Source organism: Canis lupus, chromosome 6, assembly GCF_048164855.1.
Source record: "Canis lupus baileyi chromosome 6, mCanLup2.hap1, whole genome shotgun sequence".
In the NCBI taxonomy this organism is placed as follows: domain Eukaryota; kingdom Metazoa; phylum Chordata; class Mammalia; order Carnivora; family Canidae; genus Canis; species Canis lupus.
The window spans coordinates 55,501,228-55,513,373 of NC_132843.1; positions in this window are offsets into that span (position 1 = coordinate 55,501,228).

The following is a 12,146-nucleotide window of genomic DNA, read 5'->3' on the forward strand; positions in this document are numbered from 1 at the left end:
ATATTACATTATCCAAGTAGAAATTCCTAATGCCCTTAAGGTGCAAGATGGTATGCAAAAGGAATTTCAGAAAATAAAAATTGTTAAATGAAATTGATATTATGAAGAAAGGGGGACTTTTATTTTCAAATTTTTAGCCATAAAAACACCACGTGAAATAGGAGCAGTAAATGAGGGGTGACACATGATCAGAATACATACATTCTAAGAAATGGAGAAAGTCAAACGAAGACAACATTTTGACTGGAATTACTTTGGTTGAACAGTTTGCTGTTCAGCTATGCAAATATGTTTTCATGAAACCTTAATGTTTTAGCCCTTTGCTAAAGATTCTTTGGTGAAATATCATTCAAGTTTCACTTTTTTTGATACCCATGATGATTATTCTATGCAACTTCTCTGTTTAGAGAGCCTCATTTGTCTCCATTTCTGCATACCTATTGTTTCTACCTCCATCATTCTACAGTTCCAAGTCCAATTGCCTTGTCTCAGTCATTATTTTATTTGAACTTTTTGTACGTCTTAAAATTATTGATCAAACACCTCTTGAAAACTTTTCTCAGCTTAGTTTCTAGCCTACCATCCTCTTTTGGTTCTCTCTATGCCTTTTTTTGTCTTATATTCATGCATTTCTATGAATTATTTCTTGATTTCTCTTCCATAATATGTCTGTTAGAGTTCAGTCTTTAGTTCTCTTTTCAGATTACAAAATATCTCTGGAAAAGTGATGTCAGCAAAATGGTAAACTAGAAAACTCTAGCCCCCCATTTCTCTCTAGAAACACTAAGTAGTCAACAATACATTGACCAAAATAATTATGTGGGGGCCCTAGAAACTAGTCAAAGGAGCTAAAAACTTATATCCACACATAAACGTGTTCGCAGATACTTATAATAGTTTTATTCATAATTGCCAAAACTAGAAGTAACCAAGATATCCTTCAGTAGGTGAATGGACAAACTGTGGTACATCTAGACAACGGAATTTTATTCATTACTAAAAAGAAATGGATAAAACTTAAATGCATATTACTAAGCGAAAGAAGTCCATCTAAAAAGGCTACGTACTATATAATGTCAATAAAATGACATTCTGGAAAAGGCAAACTTATGGAATCAGTGGTTGCCAGGGGTACAGTGCAGAGGAAAGATAAATAGGTAGAGCACAGAGGGTTTTTAGGTCAGTGAAAATAAAGTATATTACAATGATGAATATATGCCATTATACATTTGTCCAAACCTATACAATGTACAAAACTAAGAGTAACTCTAAAATAAGCTATAAACTTTGAGTGACTACTGTGTCAGTGTAGATTCATCCTTTGTATAAATTAATTAATTAATTAATTAATTAATTGATTATTTCATTCTGGTGAGTGACATTGATAATGGGAGAAGTTGTGTTTGGGTGCAGGAGGCATATGGAAAATATCTGTACCTTCTTTTTAATTTCATTGTAAACCTAAAAATGTTATTTAAAAAGTTTTTTAAAGTATTTATTCTGTGGAGAAAAAAGAATAAAGTAAAGAGAGCCTAGGATACTTATGAAACACCAAGTGGATAAATACATGCATTATGGGAGAAGATGGGGGAAAGGGAAGTGGAGAAGAAGGAGGACAAATGAAGAAAGGGAAAGGGTCAGAGAGCTAATTTGAAGAAATAATGGTGCATAACTTCCTAAATTTGAGGAAGACATTGATATACAAATAAAAGAAGCTCAGTACAATCCTAGTAGGATAAACTCAGACCTATACCAAAACATGTTATAATAAAATTGTTGAAAGTAAAAGACAAAAAGAGAATATTGAAATCTGCAAGAGAAAAATAACTCATTTTACAATGGATCCTTAATAAGATTATCAGTGAGTTTCTCAGGACAAACATTGTATGACAAAAGGCACTGAGATGATAGTTAAAATACTGAAAAAAGCTGTCAACAAAGAATTTTGTATCTAGTGAAACTGTCCTTTAAAAAATAAGGAAGAAATTAAGTCATTCCTCGATAAGCGAAAACTGAGAGAGTTTATTACTACTACATCTTCCCTACATGAAATGCTAAAAGGAGTTCTTCAATTTGAAAGAGAAAGATTCTAGATAGTAAATTGAAACCATATGAAAAATAAAGTTGTCCCATAAAGATAAATACACGAACAAACATAAAAACCTGTTGTAATTTTATGTTTAAAATTTTATGTAATTTTATGTTTAAAATTATGTTGCAATTTTACCTCATAATCCCCACTTTTAATTCCCTTATAGAATTTAAAAAATAAAGCATTAAAAATAATTATAAATCTATGTTAATGGGTAGCACAATATATGAATATACTGTGTGACATCAATAACATAAAGTGGTAGGGCTATATGAGTAGAATTTTTGTATGTAATTGAAGTTAAGTTGTTTATCAGTTTTAAATTGTTATAACTTTAGAATGTGTTATGTGATCCCCATTAAAACCACAAAGAACATATCTATAGCATACACACAATGAAATGAGAAGGGAACCAAAATATGTTATTGCCAACTAAACACAAAGGAAGGCAGTAAGGGAGGAAATAAGGGACATATAAGCTATAAGACATACAGATTAACAGGTAACAAAATGGCAATAGTAAGTTCTCTTCTATCAGTAATTATTTTAATTATAATGGCTTAATTCCCTAATCAAAAGACATAGATTAGAAGAATGGTTATAGAAATAAGATCCAACTATATGCTGTGTACAGCAGACTCAATTTAAACCTAAGGACACACATAGGTTGAAAGTGAAAGAATGGAAAAATACATTCCATGCACATGGTCACCAAAAGAGAGCAGGGGTAGCTATATTAACATTAGACAAAATAGACTTTAAGTTAAAAACTGTTACAAGGGGCAAAGATGGGTAGTATGTAATAATAAAAAGGCTACTTCACCAAGAAGAATATTTATAAACATATTTGCACCAAACATCAGAGCTTCTGAATATATCAAGCAAACATTGACAGAATTAAATGGAGAAATAGACAGCTTAACAATAGGAGTACAAGACTTCAATGCCCCACTTTCATTAATGGCAGATCAACTAGATAGAAGATCAAAAAGGAAATAGAGGATTTGAACAACACTATAGACCAATTGGACCTAACAAACATACACAGAACAATTCCACCCAACAAAGGTATAATACATATTTCTCTCAAGCGCACATAAAGGAGATCATATATTAGGCCACAAAATGAGTCAGTAAATTTTAAAAGATTGAAATCATGTAAAATATTTTTTTGTAAAATATTTTTTGTAATCACAATGGAATGAAATTGGAAAGCAATAGCAGAAGGAAAACTAGAAAATTCACTGATCTGTGGAAATTAAACAATATATTCAAACAACCAATAAGCCAAAGAAGAAATCACAAGGGAAACTAGAAGATATCTTGAGAAAAAATAAAATGAGGTTACAACATGCAGAAAAAGCAGTCCTAAGGGAACACTTACCAGCTGTAAATAATTACATTAAAAAAGAAAAAAGATTCCCAAGTCAACCACTTAAATGTACACCTTAAAGAAATATAAAAAGAACAAATTAAGCCCAAAACTGATAATAATAATAATAATAATAATAATAATAATAATAATAATAATAAAATTAGAGCAGAGATTAGGCAAAATAAAGAATAAAAAGTAATAGAGAAAATCAGTGAAATCAAGAGTTGGTTTAGTTTTTAAAAAATCAACCAAATTGTCAAAACTTTATCTAAATTGACTAAGAAAAAAAACAGAGAAGATTCAAATAACTAAGATTAGAAATGAAAGAGGAAATATTACCAACTTTACAGAAATAAAAAGGACTATAAGAATACTCTGAATAACTGTACACAAATAAATTGAATAAACTAGATAAAATGGACAAATTTCTAGAAACACATAGCCTACAAAATTTAAATCATAAAAAAAGAGAAAATCTAAACAGACCTATAACTAGTAAGGAGATTGATTCAGTGATCACAAACCTTCCAAAAAAGAAAAGCTAAAGCCAAATGATTTTGCTTTAACAAATGACGTTGGGAACATTAAATATCAACATGCAAAAAAAGAAAAAAGGATTCCTACCTTATATTATATATGAAAATTAACTCAAAGAGGGCTGAAACTAAACATAAGAGCTAAAAATATAAAACTCTTAAAAGGGACGCCTGGGTGGCTCAGCAGTTGAACATCTGCCTTTGGCTCAGGGCGTGATCCTGGAGTCTGGGATCAAGTCCAATATAGGGCTCCCTGCAAGGAACCTACTTCTCCCTTTGCCTGTGTCTCTGCCTCTCTCTGTGTGTCTCTCATGAATAAATAAATAAAATCTAAACAAACAAACAAACAAAAAACCTTTTAAAAGAAAACACAAGGGAGAATAATCATGACATTGAATTTGGCAGTGATTTGTGGGTTTGACATCAAAAGCCCAAGGGAAGGAAAAAAATAGAAAAACTGAATTCATCAAAATTAAAAACTTGTGTATCAAAGGACACTATTCACAGAATTAAAAGTTAACTTCAGTATGGAAGAAAATATTTGCAAATCATATATCTGATAAAGGATTGATATCTACCATATGTAAGGAACTCCTACAGTTCAACAACAGAACAAAAAACCCAATTCAAAAACAAGCAAAGGACTTGTATACACATTTTTCTAAAGATATACAGATGGCCAATAAGCACATGAAAAGATGAGAAGTGCAAATCACAACCACAATGACACATGATGTTCTCTCCATTAAGATGGCTATTTAGCTTATTGATTTGTTTATAAAATAACAAGTGTTGGTGAGGATGTGGAGAAATTGGAACCATTCATAGCAGTATTATTCACAATATCCAAAAATATGGAAGCAACCCAAATATCCATTGACAAATGAATGGATAGACAAAATATGTATAATGAACTGTATATGTCCCCCCCCCCCCCCGCCAAAATTCATGTTGAACTCCAGTGAGGAGGCCTCTGAGGAAGTAATTAAGTCTAAATGAAGTTATAAGAGTGGAGCTGCTGATATGATAAGATTAGTATCCTTATAAAAGGAAAAAAAAACACCAGGGGTAAGCTCCTTCATATTGGTCCTGGCAATGACTTTTTGGATTTGATTCATAAACAAAGTGAACAAAAGCAAAATAATCAAGAATGATTACATCAAATTTAAAAGCTTCTACACAGAAAAAGAAACCCTTAACAAAATGAGAAGACAACCTATGGAATGGGGGGAAATATTTCCAAATCACATAACCAGTAAGGATTTAATATCCAAAACATACAAGGAATTCATACAACTCAATAACAAAAAACAAATTCCCAATTAAAAAATGGGCAAAGGGGGATCCCTGGTTGGCGCAGCAGTTTGGCGCCTGCCTTTGGCCCAGGGCGCGATTCCGGAGACCCGGGATCGAATCCCACGTCGGGCTCCCGGTGCATGGAGCCTGCTTCTCCCTCTGCCTGTGTCTCTGCCTCTCTCTCTCTCTGTGACTATCATAAATAAATAAAAAATTAGAAAAAAAAAAAAAGAACTAGAGGGTCCCCCCTTTAAAAAAAAAAAATGGGCAAAGGACCTGAATAGACATTTCTCCAAAGAAGACATACAATTGGCCAACAGGTATTGAAAAGGTGCTCAACGTTACTAACTATCAGGGAAGTGTAAATCAAAACCATAATGGCTATGTTAGAATGGCTATTATCAAAAAGACAAGAAATAGCAAATGCTGGCAAGGATGTAAAGAAAGCTTCCATCATCTTAGAGTGTATTCAGATACATAAACACACACATCTTCAAGAACAGAATGTTGGTAGAAATATGGATTTTAAAGGTCATTCTGGTGAAGACCCTAACATAAATGAGAAAGAGATCATTGGAAACTGGAGGAAAGATGATCCTCATCACAAAGCAACAAAGAACTTGCATGAATTGTGTTCTAGTGTTTTGTAGAAAGCAGCACTTGCAAGAGGTAAAATTGGATATTTAGCTGAGGAGATTTCCAAGCAAAGTACTGAAAGAGTGGCTTGGTTTCTTCTTACTGCTTATAGTAGAATACAGGAGAGAGACAAATAGAAGAAATTGTTGAGCAAAAGGAACCAGAACGTGAAGATTTGGAAAGTTCTCAGCCTGTCCACATTACAAAAAATGAGAAAGTTCTCTGAAGAGAAAATTTTCTGGAGTGTCTGAACTATCACTTCATACAATAATTATGGGACTAAATGAGCAGAAGCACTACCAGTTTTCACTGAAGGGGATAGAGTCAGGGTACAATGAAGGAAGGCTATCAGACTTCTTAGATTCCACAGGAAGGGACAGTAAATCTATATAGCTCTAAACAAGTGCTATTCTTTAAAAAAAAAAATTTTAAAAATTAAAAAAAAAAAAATGGAGGAGAGGGAAGAGAAGGAAGGGGAGGAGAAAAGGAGAAGAGGAAGAGGAATGACCCCAAAGGCTACTCAGAGATCATCAGAGCTGCCTCTTTGGTTTCAAAAGCTGGGGCCTGGGGCCACTGCCTTGTTTTCAACAGGCTAGGGCCTCTACCTACTCTGCCTAGAGCCATGGGGTAGAGCATGAGGTGCTCTTGCTGAGCCTAAAATTCATACAAAATTTCTAAGGAGCCTAAATAGCCAAAACAATCTTTCTGAAGATTCCAAATTCCAAAACATTACAAAACTACAGTAATCAAAACAGTATGAGTATACTAACATAAAAATAGACATGTAGACCACTAGAATAGAATAAAAGTCAGAAATAAACCTTCCCAAATATGGCCAAATAATCTTTGATTCAGATTCCAAGGCTATACAATAGATAAAGCATAGTCTCTTCAACCAGTGGTTTTGAAGAAACTGGATATTCACATGCAAAAGAATGAATATGGACTCTAACCTAACATCATATACAAAAAATTAACTCAAACTGGATCAAAGACTTAAACATAAGAGCTAAAACTATAAAACTCTTAGAAGAAAACCGTGGACAGAAGCTTCAAATATTGGATTTGGCAATGATTTCTTGGATACAAGCAAGCATACAAACTACAACATACATACAAACTGCATACAAACTACAGAAGAAAAAATAGACAAATTGGAATTTATAAAATTTAAAAAATATATATGAATCAAAGGACACTATCAACAGAGTGAAAAAGCAAGCAACAGATGGGAAGAAATATTTGCATATTATATATCTGATAAGGAGGAAAATTTATTGGTAGAAATAAAGAGCTGTGTCAGGATAACAGCCCTAGATAACTTTCTTAATAACTACCCTTAAGGTTTAGTACCTGCAAAGTTTATCCATTTATAAAACATAGGCCCTTAAACGACCTTCTGAAGGAGAGGAACTGTATTCTAGTTATATATGTAGCACCATTGCCTGGCATAATGTTTGGCCCATGATAGGCACTCAATCAGTGTGGAAAAAAGGAAGAGAAGGGAGGGAAGGAAAAAGAGAAGAAGGGAGGTCTGAAGGAATGAAATTTGTGGACTCTATCTCTAGAATCTATATTCTACGCAACCAGACTGGTTCAAATGCCTAACTATCATGGAATTAAGATTTGCCTTAAAGGGAGAGTCCACACATTTTCCTGGCGGACTATTCCAACCTTTTATAAGATTTATTGCCAGGGGGCATCCGGATGGCTCAGTGGTTGAGTGTATGCCTTTGGCTCAAGTAGCAGTCTCGGGGTCCTGGGATCAAGTCCCGCATCAGGCTCCCCACGGGGAGCCTGCTTCTCCCTCTGCCTATGTCTCTGCCTCTCTGTCTCTCTCATGAATAAATAAAATCTTAAAAAAAAAAAAAAAAGATTTATTACCAGGAAAATCTTCCTGTTGACTAATCCACATCCTTCGTGCTATGCATGTAATCCCCTTCTACCTTTCCATTTTTAAGTGAATGCTAAATAATTACATTTTTTTAAGATTTTATTTATTTATTCATGAGAGACAGAGAGAGAGAGAGAGAGGCAGAGACATAGGCAGAGAGAGAAGCAGCCTCCATGCAGGGAGCCCAATGCGGGGCTTGATTTCGAGACTCCAGGGTCACGTCCTGGGCAGAAGGCAGACGCATTACCTCTGAGCCACCCAGGCATCCCATAATGACTTTTCTAATATGCTCTCCTCCCATGTTTCAGAACTATATTAGGTTATTAGCACAGGTTAGCTCAAACCCTCACAGTAGTTCTGCAAAGTGACTATTTAGTTTATTCTTCAGATGGGAAAAGTGATTGGCCCAAGCCTTCAATATCAGGAAGGAGTAGAGTCAAGCTTTAACCTGTCTGTCTCCAAAGACTATGTTCATCTTCCATACAACCTGCCTATACATCTATCCATGCTTCCTTCATTGCTGACCAGCCTGTAATTATTTAGTTAACAAATGCTGATAGGAACTTACTGCATGCTAGGCACTAAGCGCTCTGCATGTATTGAATCCTCATAACAATCCTATGATTGTTAAGTATCATTACTGTTTATATCTTACAGATGAAGAAACTGAAACACAGAGAAATTAAGTTCTCATTTTACAGATAATAAGACTGAAACACAGAGAATTTAAGTGGTTTTTCCAGGCTATTAGTCTTTAGCAGGACCTAAATGCCAGTAATTTGGACTCAGAGTCTGTGCTTTGAGCCTCTACACTAAACTTCCTTTATTTTTAGTTTTAAAAAATAATTTATTAGTGAATTATTTTGCTAAAAGTTGCAACTCAAGAAATTGATAACAAAATAGAGATTATAACTTAAGGTTAATTTCCCTACTTGCTTTGAGTCTTTGACATATCTAAAACAATTTGTTCCATGACCAGAGACAATCTTGATTTTCTCAATAGTCATTTTGAAAAGATTTTTGTAATTATAGTATAAAACAGAGATGACAGTGTGCAGAGAGTCCATGTGAATTACTCTCTTATTCTAGAAGAGAGCTTTATAAAGGCATGACTAGGTTTTTAGGGGTGAACTTACTTCTCTCATCCTAACTCTGGTCAGTCAGTAGTAGTTTCTTGGAGGAGTACATTGAACAGCTTTCAAAAACCATGTTCTACTACAAATAAGTTCAAATAAAGATCAATCTTCAAATTATGCAGAAGACTATGAACAACTTTCTGGCTTCCTACAGGCTTTCTTCCTTTTTATACGAAGTGTCGTTCAGCTATAAATGCAACGATGCACTACTCTTTCCAGTCAGCAACCTACCATGAACAGATTTAAACTCAGCAAAGTAAGAATAAAACTCATGGTGGCCCATTTTCAAAAACTAAACTAACTTTTCTTTAGTTCTTACCAAAGGCTACAACACAGATTTTCATTTAACTCTCACAAATAATTTGATGAAAGGAGGATCCATTTTGCAAACCAAGGAAACAGGCTCACAGAGTTCAAATGGCTTTCCAAGAGTTTAAGTGGCTTCATGCAAGTAGCAAGAGGCAGAGCTGAGATTCAAACTCTGGTATGACTATGAACAAAAGCCATCCTATTTCCAGTATAGGAGACATTAGGATACCAAGCAAAAAGGATGGGCATTATTACATAAAGGACCAATTAGCTTATGATATTTTAGCAAAATACTTGGCTCTGAAGTCTCTGACAGCTATTACAAAAGGGAAGCAAATGTGGTAAGTGATAAAATTTTATTTTTTTAAAGCGCCAAATTACCTGCAGAAAAAAAAAGTAAAGTATTTTCTGGAAATGGTATATCTCCGTGAGTAGATAAGATCTGATAATATTACTTTTAGGTCTTATATAAAACCACATTAGAAAATATTATAATAGATTTTATTCTTCTTGTCCCTGAAAAACAATGAGTTAAGGAAACAAATATAGTATAGTCTTGTGATCATTTCTAGCTTTTATTCAAGGTTGGATTTATCAGCACAACTAGAAAATGAATGGATTATATCCATTTGAAGCCAGACTTTGAGCCAATTCACTATGGTATTATAGCTACCATCTTCTAGAGAACCCAACCAGCTGGGATCTATTTTTTCTTGAGAGGTGGGGAGTATAAGTATGGCTGCCCAAAACCACACGTTTTCTGATTGGCTTTCAAGTGTCTTTCCAGATGAAAAGTAGCTCAAATGGAAAATAAAAAAAAGAAGTAGATAATTTCCAAGCACTCACAAGCCTCAGCAAGTAAATTTCACATTAACTAAAGGAAGTGAAACCTTTTTTATTCCTGTTTTTAACTACAAAAGTATTTTCCCAACGTATTTTTCCTTTCTGAGTGGTTGACGGGTACCTAATTTCCAGAACTGTAGTAAGATTTGTTAAAGTCAGCTGATTCAAAGTGCTACTGAGTCCAAGTGGAAACTGCTCTATGGGACACAGAATCAAGCATTCATGAATTCTTAGCACCAGCTCTGGCAAATTGTGGCACCAGTCATCCTTTGCTGTATATAACCTGAGAGATATATGCCTTAGGACACACACCAGTGCCTAATTTCCATATTTATTAACAAATAATAAATTAGTTAAGTGTTCAATTGCCTGAGGGAATAAAAGGTTTCATCAACAGACCCTAGTGAGGAGTAAAAGAAAAAGAAAAGTCACCTTTTTCTAAATCATATATTATTGTTTTCCATGTAATGAGATGACATACCAAAAAAATAGTTGCTGCCGTATTTATCTGTACAGAGAACTCAGATTCAGATTTTCTGAAGTATTTATTAAGAGAGTAGTTTTCTTCACAAAGTAAAACAATGTGCTATCTGGAGAGAATGGACCTGCAATATTTTGGTAGTATTCAGAGGAGAGACACGTGCTGCCAGTAAAGAAATTCCACACTCAACAACAGCTTATAATCAAAATAGAGAAACAACTCATAGTAGCATCATTTCCAGACTACATCTCTGAGCTTTGACATGAAGGAGTTCTTTAAATACTCCTTTCCTTGGTTTCTCTGTCCTAGTTCCCATTTCTCTATTCCCCCCTTTAGTCTTTATGGTGGAGTCCTCTTTCCTGGTTGATTCCTAAAATATTGGTATTCATTGACATTTGGTCCATGGTCTTTTTCTCATGTGGCCACTCTAAGTAGGTATGTTATCCACTCCAAGAGCATTAATTACCACCATATCTGATGATAAATTCCAACTCTCTACCTCAAGAGATATCATTGGAGATCCAAATGTACATTTTTACCAGTCAAATCCATCTGGAAATCTTATCATTCAACATGTCCAAGATTTAATTCATCAGATGCCCTTTTAACTATTTCCTTCCTTTTGGATTGCCTATTGTGAATCCATCACTCTACCCATAATCCATCCAATTCTTTATGCCTCTTTTTTCCTCACTTCCTCCCCCTGCTTCATCCAAATCTTGAACAACTCTTGAATCTATCCCATTTTTCTCTGGATCCACAGCCAAATTACCACAACACTCTTGCTGTCCTCCAATTCACTCTTTACAATGCTGGCCCCATGATCTTTCAGAAAGAGGGAGAGAGAGAAAGAAAGAGAGAAGGAGTGAGAGAAAAGGAAATGATAGCAAACTGGAGCTAAGCGTTCCTTAGGCCTACAAAATCAGCAGATAGCCTTTTGAAACAATAACATCTAACATTTGGCTAAGTTATGCTTGCACTGAGATGTTCTGCAGACTCCATTTCCCATCAATTCCCAAGCCTTTAGTAAAATTCTGGTGCAGATATATTTTATAAATAGTCCTGAGGAAGGGGTTTGGGGCAAGGGGATTGTAGGGAGCAAAAGACACTATTTAATGCCAAAATTGAAACCAGTATATCAAAAGACAGTTATGTCCAGAATTAGGTTTAGAGTAAGGAAAATTCGCTGCAGTACTGACTGACCAAGAAAATATACATTTGTGGGATGCCTGGGTGGCTCAGCAGTTGAGCACCTGCCTTTGGCTCAGGGCATGATCCTGGAGTCCCAGGATCGAGTCCCACATCAGGCTCCCTGCATGTAGCCTGCTTCTCCCTCTGCCTGTGTCTCTGCCTCTCTCTTTCTCTCTCTCTCAAGAATAAATAAATGAAGTCTTTAAAAAATGAAAAAGAAAATATACATTTGCCTATTTCCTCTTACTCCCAAATATTTTTTTTTTGGATTTGCCTTTTACTGAATATAGAAAGTACCAGTAAGGCTGATTTAGAAGCAAAATAATGAGAGAAATGTGCAAAGCTATAGAATTGCCA